Source organism: Brienomyrus brachyistius, unplaced genomic scaffold, assembly GCF_023856365.1.
Source record: "Brienomyrus brachyistius isolate T26 unplaced genomic scaffold, BBRACH_0.4 scaffold158, whole genome shotgun sequence".
In the NCBI taxonomy this organism is placed as follows: Eukaryota; Metazoa; Chordata; class Actinopteri; order Osteoglossiformes; family Mormyridae; genus Brienomyrus; species Brienomyrus brachyistius.
Window position 1 is genome coordinate 233,422 of NW_026042433.1, and position 17,224 is coordinate 250,645.

Sequence of the window (17,224 nt, forward strand, 5' to 3'; positions counted from 1 at the left end):
GAGATATGGGAGTGAGGAGAGTGAGCAAATTTTAGAAGGATGCCCAGGATGAAGTAGACCTGGATGGGTTAGCAAAACGTACACTTGGAAATTGGTGGTATAAATGGGCTAAGTATACCGCCACTTCATTAGGGCAGGAGGGGTGTGTGTTGTGTGCAAGTCCTGACCCTTCAGTTAGGGTTGTCCCGTTCCCATACACTAATAAACAGTGTGAAGAATGGGAAATGGAGAGGAGTATGAGATTCTGGAAGAGTCTGTGTCAGGAGGGGCAGGCCCCTAAGAAAGTGCAGGCCCACATCTAACCAGACGGAGCGCATACCGTACTGCCCATATCAGCGTCTGATATATCAGGGAAATACTAAATATGCATAGAGGGTGGAAAAGCATTGTGGGCAGTTTAAGCCCTGGGAAGGAGGTCAGCAAGATATTATGGCGAACAAATTGAGTTTTTTTACAGCAAATTTTCCTCTCTTCATGTTGTCCCTACTGCGCAGATTAATCGTCCCATGTGCCTGCCAGCAAATATTGCTCCTTTACCTGCCGAATGCTGCCTAATTTTAATGCTGCAATTGAAAGGCTTCAAACATGATATGGGTGTGTGGGTTCTTACTAAAAAGTTATAATTCAAGTAGCCTCAATAACAGTCCATTTTGATGGCAGGTACCTGAAAGTACAACTCTGGAGGACCTTGAGAAGTGAAAGACACCTCTGCTTGACTTCATGGCCAATGCAGGTTGTCTGAGGCCTATCCGGTCAATAAGAGATGGGAATCTGCTGGAACATGACATTGTCACGTTTCAGGTCATCCACAGGGGTCAGGGTCCATTTCAGAGGTATTCTGTGTTCTGTTTACATGTACGTTAGTTAGGATCAGAATTTTATCCTTTGACCAACATGGATCAAGTTGCTATTATTTCTTTGAATATAAACTAATAAAGTAACCAGTAACACATTGATAATTAATAAGTGAGTTATAAACACTGTCTACATTCTGCGCCACCTGTTCTGCTTTGAGCCAATCACAATTACTGCTGACCAGATGGAAGATCTTTTCAGCATTCATCTGTCTCCAGAAGGTAGCAACAAGAGAGTTGCTGAGGAAATAGACTCTCCAGAAGGTAATGACCATCTCCAGGATGCAGAAGGTACTTTAATTGACCGTATAGTGTAGAAGTAAATGTTGTTTTTGTAAAACAAAATATACCTGTATAACAAAAAACACTGTAGCTAAAGTTAAATCCTCTTACTGGACAATCACCTATTTTAAATCGCTCTTCAGTTTTATCCGTTTTCCAAACCTCTTATCCTTCTGGGTCACGGGGGTCGGGAGCCCATCCCAGAAGCAATGGGCACGAGGCAGGGAACAACCCTGAATGGGGTCAAGCCCATTGCAGGGCACACTCACACACCATTCACTCACACATGCACACTTACGGGCAATTTAGCAACTCCAATTAGTCTCAGCATGTTTTTAGACTGTGGGGGAGAACCGGAAAACCCAGAGGAAACCGCACGATACCATGGGGAGAACATGCAAACTCCACACACATCTGACCCCGGCGGAGACTTGAACCCGGGTCGCAGAGGTGTGAGGCAACAGTGCTAACCACTGCACCAGCATGTCGCCCCATCCTATTAAGCTTATTGTTCAGAATTAAAAATGGGGTTATTAAGAAAGAGTAGCCTCCTATAAAATAGCCCAGCACTCCTCCCTCCAGGCCAAGAATATTGTCTTTATGGTCCAGTTCAAAATAATATCAACTGCAGAAATACGGAGCACATGTAATTTATCTGTATTTTAGATGGTAGACGAGTGGCTGGGTGACGTCGTGGCTGGATGACTTGCAGTGTAGCTTGTTATCTGTGCGTTCTGGACAGGCTGCTGACTTCTGATTACTTTTGCCATTTGGTTCGATGTTACGTCATTTCCAGGTGTGTCGGTGCCCAGTATGAAGCTAATCGCCGCATTATAGTTATGAAAAGAAGACAGAATAGCAAAGAAATTGAGGCAGAATTAATTCAACAAAGAATTAAAAATATTACTCAAGTAGATGAATCGCTTCTTGAGACTGAAGGCGACTGTATTTGCACGAACGAGCGTCGAAAAGAAATGCATTATTGTCGTGTTTAAATGAAATAGTAGTAAGTGTCACATTTGCGACGTATTACAGGAGGATGTTAATCTTAACTTTGACTGTAAAATATCATAATAAACAAGAAATGTGAGTTTTTAGTCTGCTTAAACAAGACTACCGATGTTACAGCGAGCGGACGCTGCTGCCGCGCAGGAGAAGCGAAGCGACATTGCCTTTAAAATGAGAGATTACATTCCGTGGCAGGGGGACAGTTTACAGCACGACACCGGCATTAGGCAGCAGGATGGGTGGGTTAGGTGATCTCCCAGACTGAAAGGGATTCTGGGGACTCAGGGGACAGTGTCGCCCTGAGGGACTGAGGGCCACGTCAGAGGGGGCCTGATGTAGAGGGGCCCAGACAAGGGATGGCTGATGTAGAGGAGCCAGGTGTGGAGGTGCCACATATTGAGGAACCCTGGTGATTACACTACAGGGGGCCAAATGTTGGTGGGCCAAGAGGAAGTGGCTGGGGAGTAGAAAGCATAGATGTCTTGGAGGTGGGTAGACTACAGAGATTTATGCACCCCGGGATTCCCTCAAGTGCCTCTCAGATCTAGGATGGCCAATACTCGGTCCTCCCCAGGAGTGAGAGGAGGTAAACTGGTGCTCCCTCAGTCCTCTTCTCCTGCTCCCTCCAGAGAGCTGCAGCCCTCCTTTTGGTGATGCTGACATCGTCCCTGCACTTCCCGCTCACATGCTCTGCCATGCGGCAGCAGCCATGGCCCACAGAATGTATCTTTTTCTTTGATCTCTTGCTATTTTCCTGGCATATTTTTGTGTTTTGCTAACATGCATCATGGTACAGGAAACGTACCCCAGAGCAGGACTGTAGACTAAACCATTTTCAGGAAGGGTAGGTGTGCTTGGGGTGAAAAATAACTTTAAATTAATTGATGAGATATATTAATTTTATCTGTATTATTTTGAATAAATACAGCCCCCCCGCATATTTATGACTGACCCACAAACTCACACACTGTCCACGGATGAGAACAGCGCAGACCCTGCACAGTGAAGGTTGGCAACTCCTTCCAATTTTATAGCCCAAACCACAAGTAAAAGATACCCAAAATCAGACCCTTCATAAACTTTTCTATCTCCAAAAATACTCCATAATGCTGCTTAAAATTAAGCAATGCACGCACAAGTTAAAGCTCTTTTCTTTGTAATGAATGAGGAAAGAAATAGTTTTGGATAAAGAAATGAATTAGTCTTTTTTTTCATGTGAGCATCCTCCTGCAGCATTTAAATATGGAAAAGTGGCTGATGGATGGACCTGTATTAAATTTGGGTGGGCCTGAGTGAAGCTCATTACCCTACATTTTCTTATATAGGCTTAGATATTTACAACATGGTGACTGCAACAATAATACACCCACGACTGTGGTGTTCTACCTAAAGAGCACCACTAGAGGGAGCTCACACATTCTGTCGTACTTGCCACAGTAACAGCAGTGATGTGCAGGAACAGAGTTAGAAGCCGGTAATACATATAAAAAATGTAATTTCATTAATCTGAATGGGTGGGCCCAGCAGAGCTCACCCAGGCCTATCTATAGCTCTGCCTCTGCATCAGTCCATCTCTTTGCAGTCCAAATTGTACATCTACCAAACTGGACAGAAAATTTACAACCATTCTGTTTGGTGGTCAGATTTAAGGAATGTCACATTAGTAAATTCACGTTCTACATGAACATCTGAAATTGCCAGAGACAAAATCGGCAGTACAGGCAGACCAATGTCTTTGAAACTCCTTTTTCCTTCAGCACCCTCATACTGCAAAACCTCAGTCCAAAATTCTCCATGTTGGTCTTCTCTTTGAAACTGCAACAGGAGAGCTCTCTCCACTGGTTTTATAATTCACGAAGGGAACAGGAAAGGCCCTCTTTTGGTAGGCTGCCTACTGCAGGCTCTCTTACCCGGGGATGAGGCATCTCCAGCTTACTCAAGTGACTCTGGAAATTGCATATGATACTGTGTCTGGAAGCAGTCCATGCTGCGCTTAGGAATGACGTCTGTTTTGGTGTAGAATTGAATGTGGAATTTACTGTAAATACCTAGCAAAAAAAAAAAGCTGCCAGAAAGGTATTGCAAAATTGCTGTTAATCACTGTAAAACCCCCAGCTCCATGGGTGTCCCTACAGGTGGCTGCCCTTTGCTGCCAGGTTTGCTGTTACCTTTGTCTGTGCCCGTGTGTCAAGTAGAGCAAGATGGGGTAGGTGAAAAGAGAATTTCCCCAAGGGGAGTAACAAAGCATCTTCATTTCATTTAGAAAATAATTACAAAATGTCTTTTACAGGTTTTGTCCTATGTAAATTACAGCAATTGTCTTTTTTAAACAGAAAAATAACAATTAACTGTAATCTAGTTTAAAATATTATCTTGTATTCTATTCAAAATATAGAAGTTACCTAGCAACTGGAATTGGCAATAAATGCTATTAATACTCCACAATACTGAATGTTGTTGTAGAATGCTTTCCAAGTTAATTTTTGTATTTTACATTTGCAGCTATGCAATCTATGCATATTGTTAAGTGGTTTAAATGAGACTAAGACGAAAATGACAGCCTGAGACAGAGACCCACACAGAGCAAACTCACATTAACTGGAATGACATTAACTTGAAAATTTCAGGATAATCTTAAGAACATAAGAACATAAGAACTATACAAACGAGAGGAGGCCATTCGGCCCATCAAGCTCGCTTGGGGAGAACTAAACTAATAGCTCAGAGTTGTTAAAATCTTATCTAGCTCTGATTTAAAGGAACCCAAGGATTCAGCTTGCACTACATTATCAGGAAGGCTATTCCATACTCTGACTACACGCTGTGTAAAGAAGTGCTTCCTTAAATCCAGCTTGAAATGTTCTCCCGCTAATTTCCACCTATGGCCACGAGTTCGTGTATTTAAACTAATGCTGAAGTAACTGTTTGGTTGAACAGCATCCAAACCTGTTAGAATCTTATATACCTGGATCATGTCCCCCCTCAGTCTCCTTTGCTTGAGACTGAACAGATTTAGCTCAAGTAACCGTTCCTCGTATGACATTCCTCTAAGACCAGGAATCATTTTTGTGGCCCTACGCTGCACCTTTTCTAAGGCCACAATGTCCTTTTTAAGATATGGTGACCAAACCTGCACACAATATTCTAGGTGAGGTCTCACCAAGGAATTGTATAATCTTAGCATTACCTCCCTTGACTTAAACTCCACACACCTGGAGATATACCCCAACATCCTATTGGCCTTTTTTATTGCTTCCTCACACTGGCGAGAATGGGACATGGAAGCATCAACATACACACCAAGGTCTTTCTCATGATCAGCTACCTTTATTTCAGTGACACCCATGAAATACCTGTACTTTATATTTCTGCTCCCTAGATGGAGTACCTTACATTTATCTTCACACCCGTTAACCACTTGATGGAATTCAACTTAGTCAGAGTTGCAACAAAGTCAAGTATTTTATGAATAACTATGAATAAAATGACAGCCTGAGACAGAGACCCACACAGAACAAACTCACATTAACAGGAAAGATGACATTAACATGAAAATGAGTTGCAACAAAGTCAAGTGTTTTTAAAACTGACCATATTCTAGGCTTAAAGGCCCAATTTGAAATCAGGACTGGACATAGAAATCTATTCAGAACAACATTACATTAATGTTAGAATAATGTTATATTTTTTGCTGGTCTGTGTTAATGTAATGCAACAACTCTGGTCTAATAGCTCCCTGTTACTTTAATGCTGCATGTGTGTGTAATTTATAGCAAGTTAGGCAAGCTACAGATTCAACCATTAAACTGCATTTTCATTCCACATTTTTTGACAGTTCTGTCCAAAAACATATTCCACCAAATCAGCCGTAACAAATTCCAATAACTTCAACCTTCAAATGTATTAAAGTTGATCTTTTTCAGTGTGTTCCTAAATCTTACGGTATAAGCAAAAGGTATAAATAAAAGATTAAGAACAATTTCCATTCGAATAGTGGAGAAGAATCCTCATCTTTTGTACATGTGTCATGCTCAGAGTCCATCAATCGCCTGAGGAGAGAGGAGATGTGAGGATTGACTGAGTTGTTCTTCTCAGGCATCGTCCCACTTCTTTGGTTTACAGTCTTCATGCTGCTGCTTGGATTGATTCCAATGAAACAGTTGAAACCGCAAAATCACATGAATAAAACTTACGCTGACCCTCACTGAAGCAGCCTGGTATCTGTTTCATACCTCACTTTACAACACACAGGACTTTTTTTTTAACAATTTAAAGGCACAAGTTATTTTACTTCATGGCCAACCCATGTTTGCTAGTTTAATGGCAGAAAAATAGTCAAAGCCAGGCGCCTGGTCCACAAGGGTTGTACTCAGTCACTGGTGTATTTAGGGTGTAAACATGCTATAAACTAATTTTTTCAAACAATTTCTTTAAGAGCTACATGCGCTTGCACCTTGGTGAATTGCTATTATAATGGTGGACTTGCCAGGTAGAAGAAAAGAATAGAGGTCTGCATTCCCGTGGAACCGATGGCAATAAAGTGCTATCAAAAGTTTCATTTTTGAATGTGGGAGCATGGGGGGGGGGACAAGTGATATGTTTACAGGAAAAAAAGAATTAAAACAAATGTATTTTTTTGTTATCAAACAATTATTTATTTGCATGAGTGAATAGAAAATTACATTAACTCCCTATAACGCCACATGTATCATATTTAAGACCTCTACGTCAGTAATACGATTATCCCTTTCCTCAAAAACCTGGTGTATATAATGATATACCTGTATTCTGCCCTCTGGTGGATGACCTATGTAGTTCAGATGGAAAACGTCTTTTTTTTTTCAAGAATCACTGACGGCTGCAAACACGTTGTAGCCGGCAGGATTTTCATGGGATAAGAAGTCCTATTTTGGGAACAGTTACAGTAAGCGCAATGTAGCGAAAATTAATTATATTTCAAAATGAGTCTTTATTAGTGTGAACTAACTAATAATAACTTAATATATCATGAAATATTTTATAGAAAAACGTGCTGAAAATGTGTGTATCAAATATGATACTACGGGTATGAAAATGTATTATATTTGTCAGTGCATCAGGTGTTGTTTTAGTCAATTTCTTGATTAAATTTTATACCATAATACAAACAACAATTAATATATAACCGGTACGAGTAGCGACCATATAGCTGAAAAGGGGACCTTTATTTTGATACCCCGAGGGGATTTTTATGATGATATGGGGCGCGGTATTCCATCAGATTTATACCCGCATAATCTCGCGATTCGAATCGAAGTACTGTTTGGTCTTGGAGGTTTCTTGGGAAGAGGGAGTGCGGCAAGTAGCCTAGTCTTCCTCTGGATAAGGCGGACCACTCTTCGTGAAGTTTTGGGGCATTGATGGTGAGGGACGAACGCATTTGCCCAAAGGCACAAGGGGGTGAAGTCGTGTATCCAGAACAAGATTGTTTGCAAAGACAAGGTATGGGTTTTATCTTTTTCCTAACATAGTTAATTGCTATTGAGTCGGACATAGTTTTAATTATTGACTGACGCGATGGTAATATATAAAAGAGCGACCGGAGGTGAAAACCTGATCGGCTGGTGTGAGTGCGGGTCCTCTGGAGGTAGATAAACGCTTTTGCTGTGTGGGATACATGTTGGTTTTATGTTTATTATGAGGAATGGAGTGTGGGTTTTGTAATTTCTGTTTTGGCATTTGCAGGAAACCGCAACCTTTGGGGAAAGTTGTACCCACTGTTTCTCTTCCCCTCTTTTAGGGCGCAACGTATATACTGCCTTTGTAAAATTATCTGCGAACGATACACATGTATAACTCCGCTGAGACCGTGGACTTTCTCGGGTGACTCTGTCCGTACCCTCTAGCAGGCTGTCCCTGGGCTTATTAGTTGGAGCCTGGGACCAGTGCTCTGACGACCCCAGTGTGCGTATTGGAGTGGATTTGCTGTGCGCTGTCGGTATTGGTTTTTATTTTGTTCTGCAGTGAGGACTATTTTGTTGTTTTGAGTATATGGTATTTTGATTTGTTTAAACCAGGGGTGCTAATCGAGCAATAGGGTCCCAGCCTGCTGTGAGGATATCTCTGGCTGCCCAGTGGCGCGGGCCGGGGTTTTAAACTACCTACTGGGGGATATACTTCACCAGTGGAAACATCAACCAGGTCACCGGGAGTTATTGAACCCTCCCCTTTTTGTTGCGATTGTTAATAAAACCAATAAATACTTTTATGATCCAGCCCTAATCTCTCCTGTGTGCTCGCTTTGGATACCGCTTGATTAGGGGGGTACTCGCTCAAGGTCACAAATATAATACTCAATTTTAAGCTTGATTATTTCTTCCAGTATTCGTTTTGAGAATTTGACGTTTATGCTGTTTTGTCTTGTTTGTCTGTTTTGTCCATGCGGGGCGACGGAACACCAGCGACGTCCATTGTGTCCGTGTGATTCACTTTTACTCTCGCACCATGTTTTGTCTTGTTTATAAAGAATTACGGCAGGATAGCTGTGCAGAATCTTTATTGAATGACACGGAGTTTATGTTGTACTCCGTACAGGCAGGTAGAACTACTCCGACTGAGTCTCAGCGAGTATGCATAAACAGATCACGTGTGCATTAACCAATCAACATAAAGCTTCTATTTAACACGTACACATCATTTAAATAATCAATTCTGTGTCTAACAAATTATGCAATATTTTCTGCACGAATATTACACACTCTATGCAGGATTTTGTATTGTATTAACTGTAAACTGGAATTTCTAATCAGGTTATAGGTTTTTAAACATATCTTAGACCAGAAATTGTGGTCCCAGCTGACTGATAGATCTTCCACCCATGTTGCAATGAGTCATCCATTTTAGAAAGTGTCCTGTATATTTTAGACAGTAATTTGGGGGGTTTCAGATTAAGGAATTCTGCCACACTTTGCGGTATTTGTAATTTGATTTGATTAGACCTTATTTTTTTTTTTACTATAGATTTAACTTGTTGATATTCTAAAAATCTATTCTTGCTAATCCCATATTGTTTAATATGTCAAAGGGAATAAAGTCTATTCCTTCAAATATATGTTCCAAGTATTTAATACCTTTACAACTCCAATCTGGGAAGTTTATCAATTATTGTTTAGTAGTACATCAGGGTTGTTCCAGATGGGAGTACGCTTGCATGGGATTAATGAAGACTCCAGTCATTTTTAGAAACTCCCAGCACGCTGTCAGAAAAGAGCTGATACTGATGCTTTTGAAGCATTCCTGTCGTTTTGATGTTTGAGCTAATGAATGGTAAATCCGAAATCTCTATCTTATTGCATAGTGCCTGTTCTACGTCTGGCCAAGGCTCATCTAAGAGGGTATGTTTTAACCACCCTGAGATGTTTTGGAGCCTGTTGGCAAAGAAATAGTGGTGAAAGTTAGGCCGATCTAGTCCTCCTTTATCCTTAGTCCTTTGCAGTGTTTCTAAGCTAATACGTGGGGGTTCATCTGAATTCCTCTGGAAAGATAGCGGAGTCCAGAGATCTAAACCAGTCAGGTGATGTTTTGCTCGGGATCATTGCAAATAAATAATTAGTTCTTGGCAAAACCATCATTTTTATTGAGGCATCCCTTCCCATAAGTGATATGGGTAGGGACTTCCACCTAACCAGATCATCCGCTACTTTCTTTAAAAGTGGGAAATGGTCTAGTTTAGTTGAATCTGCCAGCCTAGGTGTAACATTAATTCCTAAATATTTAATATCTCCAGACTACAGTGGAGAGGAAGAATTATTCTGGAAGGAGCAATTAATTGGAAGAACTGTAGATTTTAACCAGTTTATCGAATAACCTGAGACTCTTGAGAAAGAGTTTATTAATGTAATTACCTCAGAAAGAGTGGTTTGTGAATGCTGGAGAAAAAGTAACACATCATCCGCATAAAGTCTTACCTTATGTTCTACATTCCTGCATTTAATGCCTTTAATCACTGTAGCCTGTCTAATTGCTGCTGCTAGTGGTTCAATAAAAATCGCAAACAATGAGGGGGATAGAGGACATCCGTGGCTGGTGCCCCTCTTGAGACAGAAACTGGAGGATGTTTAGTCATTCGTCCTGACGCATGCTGTTGGTGAACTATATAATATTTTTAACCAGTTTATGAAAGAGTTTCTGAAACCAAATTTGCATAAAGCTGCAAATAAAAAATTCCAGTTACTGTAACTCTATCGAATGCTTTTTCTGCATTTAGAGACAGTATTGTAATTTGAAGGTTTTTATTGCATGAATAGTCTATGTCTAGATTAAGTAATCTACGTGTATTTGTTGATGAGTGCCTCCCTTATGAAACCAGTTTGGTCAGGATGAATTATGAGAGGGGTTAACTTCTCTATTCTTTTTGAGAGAGCTTTGCAGATTATTTTAAGGTCAACGTTTATAAGGGATATTGGACGATAGCTGGTAGATACTGTAGGATCTTTGCCTGGTTTTAGCAAGAGACTAATGTTTGCAGAATTCATATTTGGTGGTAGCCGACCATTTTCCCTGGTTTCTTGCAACATTCTGCAGAATGTTGATGCCAGAATTGTCCAGAATTCTTTATAGAATTCTGCTGGAAATCCATCTGGACCTGGAGCCGTTTTATTGGGCATACCGTTCAGGGCTTCCTGGAGTTCACCTGGTGTCAGCGGAGAATCCAGTGCCATCGCTTGATTGTCTGATAATTTCGGAAGGGTTATACTATCAAGAAACTGATCAATTTTGTCTTTAGATGGGTTTATCTGTGGTGAATATAAAGATTTGTAAAAGTCCCTGAAAGTGCTGTTTTTTCTGTCAGGGTCATATACTGTATCCCCATTTCAGTCTTTAACAGCACATATAGTTGTTTTTTTCCATATTTATTTTTAACTGATCGTATCTAGCCTCGCTTGTCTCCCGTGTCTCCCTTTCCCGAATAAACCCCGATTACCCCGATCCTGCTCGTCAGCCTGGTTTTCTGAACCACCGCCCGCACGATCGCCTGTCCACCCGAACCTTCCCGTGACACATGGTTTCTTCTAAGTCCTGGATACACTTGTTTTCTCTTCTTTTTATGTGATGAGAATGAGATTATTTTACCTCTCATCACAGCTTTGCCTGCTTCCCAGAGAACAGATGCTGATGTTCCAGGCAGGTCATTATAGTCTAAATATAAAGCCCACTCTTTTTTTAAAATAGTTAATAAAATCTCCATCTTTAAGCAATGATGTATTAAATCTCCAGTTTCTACTTGGTGGAATGGCCTTCTTATTTATTAGGGTTAAAGATACAGGAGCATGATCGCTGACAGCTATAGGGTGTATCTCTGTGTCTGAAATGTCACTCAGCAGAGAGCTACTGACTAGGAAATAATCCAGATGAGAGTAAGAGTGATGGACATGTGAGAAGAAAGTATATTCCCTACGGGTGGGGTGAAGAGAACGCCATGCATCGCAAAGTCCATAGTCGCTCATGTGCTGTTTAACTATGTTTGTGGATTCCCAATTGCGCTGAGCAGCTGTACTGAGCCTGTCCATTTCTTTATTTAGTCCAAAGTTGAGGTCGCCCACAAGAACAAGTGCGCAGTCCTGGTGTTCAGAGAGTGCGGTAAAGAAAACGTGGAAGAATGAGGGGTTATCAACATTTGGACCATATATATTAACAATACATAACTTTTTGTTAAGTATAGATAATTTAATGATTATAAATCTACCCTGTGGATCTATAATTGTGTTGAGTACTGTGAAATTGACATTTTTATGTATTAGAATGGGGAGGCATGGTGATGCAGTGGTTAGCACTGTTGCTCCGGACCCCCTGCGGCCCAGTAGGATTAGCAGTTTGGAAAATGGATGGATGGATGGATATTTTTATTAATTTAATTTTGAGTATTATGGTGTTCCATGGGGGCGGCATGGTGGTGCAGTGGTTAGCACTGTTGCCTCACACCTGGGTGACCCAGGTTCGAGTCTCCGCCTGGGTCACGTGTGTGAAGTTTGAATGTTCTCCCCATGTCATCGTGGGGTTTCCTCCGGGTACTCCGGTTTCCCCCCAGTGTCCAAAAACATGCTGAGGCTAATTGGAGTTGCTAAATTGCCCTTAGGTGTGCGTGTGAGAGTGAATAGTGTGTGAGTGTGCCCTGCGATGGGCTGGCCCCCCATCCTGGGTTGTTCTCTGCCACTTGCCCATTGCTTCTGGGACAGGCTACGGACCCCCCACGACCCAGTAGGATAAGCGCTTTGAAAAATGGATGGGTGGATAGATGTATTAGAATTGCTACCCCTCTTTATTATAATAATAATAATAATAATAATAAATAACTTAATTTCCCTACAGGGGATCAATAATCTTTACGCCTCCTCAACTTGCTCTTTGTGGAGTAAGTTGACCACGAAGGGCTGCCACTCATAGTGGCGCCCAGGGAGCTGGGGGTTAAGGGTCTTGCTCAAGGAGCCGCAGACGTGCTGAGGCTGGGTTCGAACCTGCGACCTTCTGATTACAAGGATACAGGCTTAGCCCACTGAGCCACACGCTGCCCCCTAGTGCCCACTTTGCCTAGAGTTATAGCAGGCTGAGAACACATTGGGAAACTCGGGTGTTTTAAGTTCATCCTTTGGCAGGTCTATGAGTCTCTTGTAATAAAACGTCTGCCTGTAGTTTAAGCTGGCTACCAGGGAGTGGTACTGGGGTCGCCGTACAGCTGCCCATCCACGTAGAGCTGGTCTACGGCGATGAGAGCTCGGGAACCCTTCTAAATAAAGTTGCGTCGGATTGGGAACAGAATTTTGCGTCGCTCCAGGATCTCTTTGGGGAACTGGTCGTTTACGACAAAGTCTGTTCCTTTCAGCTCCCAGCCGCGGCTCTTCACCTGCTCCTTCTGCTTAAAATATCCAAATTTAACCACAATAGGATACGGTCTCAGTGCACCAGGCCTCTTGGCTCCCAGCCGATGGACTCTCTCAAAGCAGATGTTTTTCAGTGTCCTCTGAAAGCTTCAGGTGGTTCTTGATAAAGGTTTTGACGGTAATTCTGGGATGCCTGAAAACACCAGGTTATTTCTCATGCTACAGGCCTGTAGATCGACGACAGTCTCTTTTATTTTTTTATTTTCTTCATTTAGATGGGTCACATTTTCAGTTAGAGACTTAACCGAGTCCCATAGTGAGGTGTTTTCAGCAGCGAGTGTTTCCACCTGCTGCTGGTTGAATTCCAAAGATTCCCTCGGGGATTTGAATTCCTGATGTAGAATCTCGACGAGAGCCAACCTCTCGTCGAAGCTGGACAATCGTTTGTCGATTGAATCCAGGATGTCGGCAAAGTCTTTACCAGTCGGCGATGCTGTGCCAGGGGAGTCTGCCGGGCAACTTCTTTTGGAGGACGGTGTCTCGCTTTTGGCTGGAGAAGATGCATCTGCGTTCTTCTTCATGACTATAATGTTGAAGTACCAGTCGATATATTCCACAAGAGATTCCAAATTCCCCTCGCTGTTCATTCAGATTTTCCGCCAAGTCTCCGGCGTCTGACGTCACCTACAGCATTTCCGCCTCTGACGTGCCCTCCAACGTACTCATACTTGTACTTGCAAGATCTCAATTCTGTATTACAGTAGCGTACATTGTCCTGGAGGATATGGGTGTGAGGCAAGGAACAACCCAGCATGGGCCACCAGCATATCGCAGGGCACAGATACCAGTCACACCTACAGGCAATTTGGTAACTCCAATTAGCCTCAGTATGTTTTTGGACTGGGGGGGGGGGGGGAAACCAGAGAACCTTGAGGAAACCCCACAACAACACAGGAAGAACATGCAAACTTTACACACATGGTGTTATGGCCGTGACTCAAACCCAGCTCCCAGAAGTGTGAGGCAATAGTGCTAACCATTGCACCACCATGCTGGACCATAAGTGGAAATCCAACAAGTGAAACTGATTTATTAGGGTTAAGCTAACAGACACCCAGAAAAATTAAAATGTAAATCACTGCAGTGCCGTGCAAACCTGTGTGAACAGCCAATCAGATCAGCCTGCTCTGTAGCATGTACCTCCCTGTTTCCGGTCCCTTTGTCAGTTTCTCACTGGCTGATTCAAAACAAGTGGAACCACTATGATGTTCAAACCCTTTGCTCTTCTCATTTTCATTAGTAAGCTCCTGATCACCGTAACCAGTCTGCATTTAAGACATTTTTCCCACACCCCATTCTCACAATAAGCTGATAATAATACTAATAATACTACTGTAATAATAGTATTACAGTAGACTTACTCAGCCAGATGGCAGTGGTCACATACTGATGAATGGTTGGGTAGCCAAGTGCTAGAAAGCTAGAAAGCAAATAAACTGATTCACCATTTACTCTCATGTACATCAATTAAAACTGTTTGCTCCAAGATAAAAGATGAAAAATACAAAAGTCATTTTTTCCGTCTAACCTCTGATTACTGCATGACATTTCTGATAATTGATGAGTAGAAGTCTGTTGTCAAATGTCTGTTGCTTGGTGGTAAGATGTTTCCAAAAGGAGAACCACAAAGAGCACAGTCATTTTCAAGGTTATTTCTCACTGGTCAGTGTGAAAGGCTGCATCATTACTATAACGCCGGGCTCAGCACAGTGACTGCACCTGCGCTGCACTGTAGACCACAAGCCAGGCTGCAGACCATCAGCCCTGAAAGTTAAAACAGGACTCGTATGTGTGTCATGTGTTGTTTAATAAAAATTTACAGGACAGAACATAGTGGATTCAGTTTCCTTTGCTCTTACACTCCCAGTCCAAAGTGTGGCCACAATGTCAATGCATCTGTCTCTTTTTTTCACTGTGTTATTCACCTTAATATCAAAAGGCTCCAAAGCAGTACAGTAATGCAGAACAAATAATGTAACTAACAAGGAAGTGGGGAGGTAATGGACAGAAGTGTTGGTTTTTGGTAACTCCACTCCTCTGACCTCCACTGTAATTTTAGGTTCCTTGGAACAATATTGTAAACCAGTCATCACACACCTAGGGGTTAAAGTCGACACCAACCTTAAGTTTGACACGCAGATAAGATCAGTTGTCAAGTCAAGCTTTTTACAATTGAGGCAGTTGGCCAAAATAAAGCCAATTCTTTCTAAGCAGCACTTTGAGACAGTAATCCACTCTTTTGTCGGTACTAGTTTGGACCACTGTAACGCCCTCTATGTTGGGGTTAGAGGCTCCACTATTGTTCACCTCCAGAAGGTTCAAAATACTGCCGCACATGGAAATATGAGCATGTCTCCCCCATTTTAGACTCACTCCACTGGCTGCCCGTACATTTTAGGATTCATTTTAAAATTCTGTTATTTGCTTTTAAAGCCCTCAAGGGTCTTGCTCCACCTGACCTCTGTGAGCTGCTTCACCCTTACACCCCCACCTGCTCTCTCAGGTCAGCTGATCAGCTGCTCCTGATGGTTCCTAAGACTCAGCGTGAGCTTAGAGGGGATCGAGCTTTTGCATTCGCAGCTCCTAAAATGTGGAATGATTTGCCTTTTCACATTAGAGAGGCCTCTTCTCTTTAAATCTTTAAATCTCTTTTTAAAACTCATCTCTTCTCCTTGGACACCTTGTGAGATATTAACTTTAATAGTAAATTTTATTTCAATCTTAGCCTTTTCTTTATTAATATAAATTTTTATATATTCATAAATAATTATTAATATAATATTTTTATTTTAATGGCCATTTACTTACATTTAATGTTTTGGTTTTTATTAAATTTATTTTAATTCGTTTTTAAGTTTGTGAATATTTTTATTTATTCCTTTGTGCAGCACTTTGGTCGATAAGGTTGTTTAAAGTGCTTTTTAAATAAAGCTGGATTGGATTAGATTGGAAGATGGCTCAACAAATCTCTCTCCCAGTATGTAAAATTCGATAGAGGGGCGCAAGGTGACATTCTGTCAGGGGCCCAGAATTTTTAGCTACACCTCTGTGCTACTGTGTTTTTATTTTTACTCTAGCCATCAACAACTCTGGAGCTGCTATATTGCCACCTGGTGGTGAAGAGATCAGACAAAATATGTACACATGTAACCAACAGTGGGGCGGCATGGTGGTGCAGCGGTTAGCACTGTTGCCTCACACTTCTGGGACCCCGGTTTGAGTCTCTGCCTGGGTCACATGTGTGTGGAGTTTGCATGTTCTCTCTTGCTAAATTGGCCGTAGGAGTGCATGTGTGTGTGAATGGTGTGTGAATGGTGTGTGAATGTGCCCTCCGATGGGCTGGCCCCCATCCTGGGTTGTTCCCTGCCTTGTGCCCATTGTTTGCAGGATAGGCTCCGGACCCCCCGCGACCCAGTAGGATAAACGGTTTGGACAATGGATGGATGGATGTATGAGGGTGAGTCACAATGACAACAGCTGCTCTGTTGACTTGGTCCCAGGAGTCGTCAGCGTTGGTCTGCCGGGGCCCCCGTCCTGTCTGTGGAAGCACCCCTCTTGTTGGCTGTTCTCTCTGCCTGGGCCCCCTCTCCTGCTGCCTCACCTTTGGGTTGAAGTGGCTCCCCATTGCCTCTGTAAAGCTCTTTGTGTATCTTAGAAAAGGGCTGTATACATGTAACATTCATTCATTTATTCGAGGTCCCAGCCAGAAGAGTGCAGTCCCACACTGTCCCAACAGCCTGAATCAGCTGGATGTTATAGGATTAAGACACTTCCTGCATTAGGCCATTTACCCTCAGTGTATTTCCACATACCCTGACAGGATGGATGACAATACTGTGGCCCTAATTTTCAATACACAGTTTTCACAGGAGTCTCACCCTCATCCACATTCTCTGCATTCCTTATCTCATGCTTTTTTGCCACCCGCATCTCCTCTGCCTGCTTTGTCTCATTTTCCCACAATTGAAACACCTTCCAATTTGTCTCCGTTTTAGTTCTACCACATTAATACCTGAGCAACCAGTCTGATCCTGTTCCTCTAATTTCAAACGCATCTGGCTTATCTGATTGGGACTGAAGCTGCTGTTTCTAGGAAAACCACATTCGTCCCACTGGGGCAGGTCTGACGCCGCGTCCTTCCCATATTTCTCCCATAATTGTTGT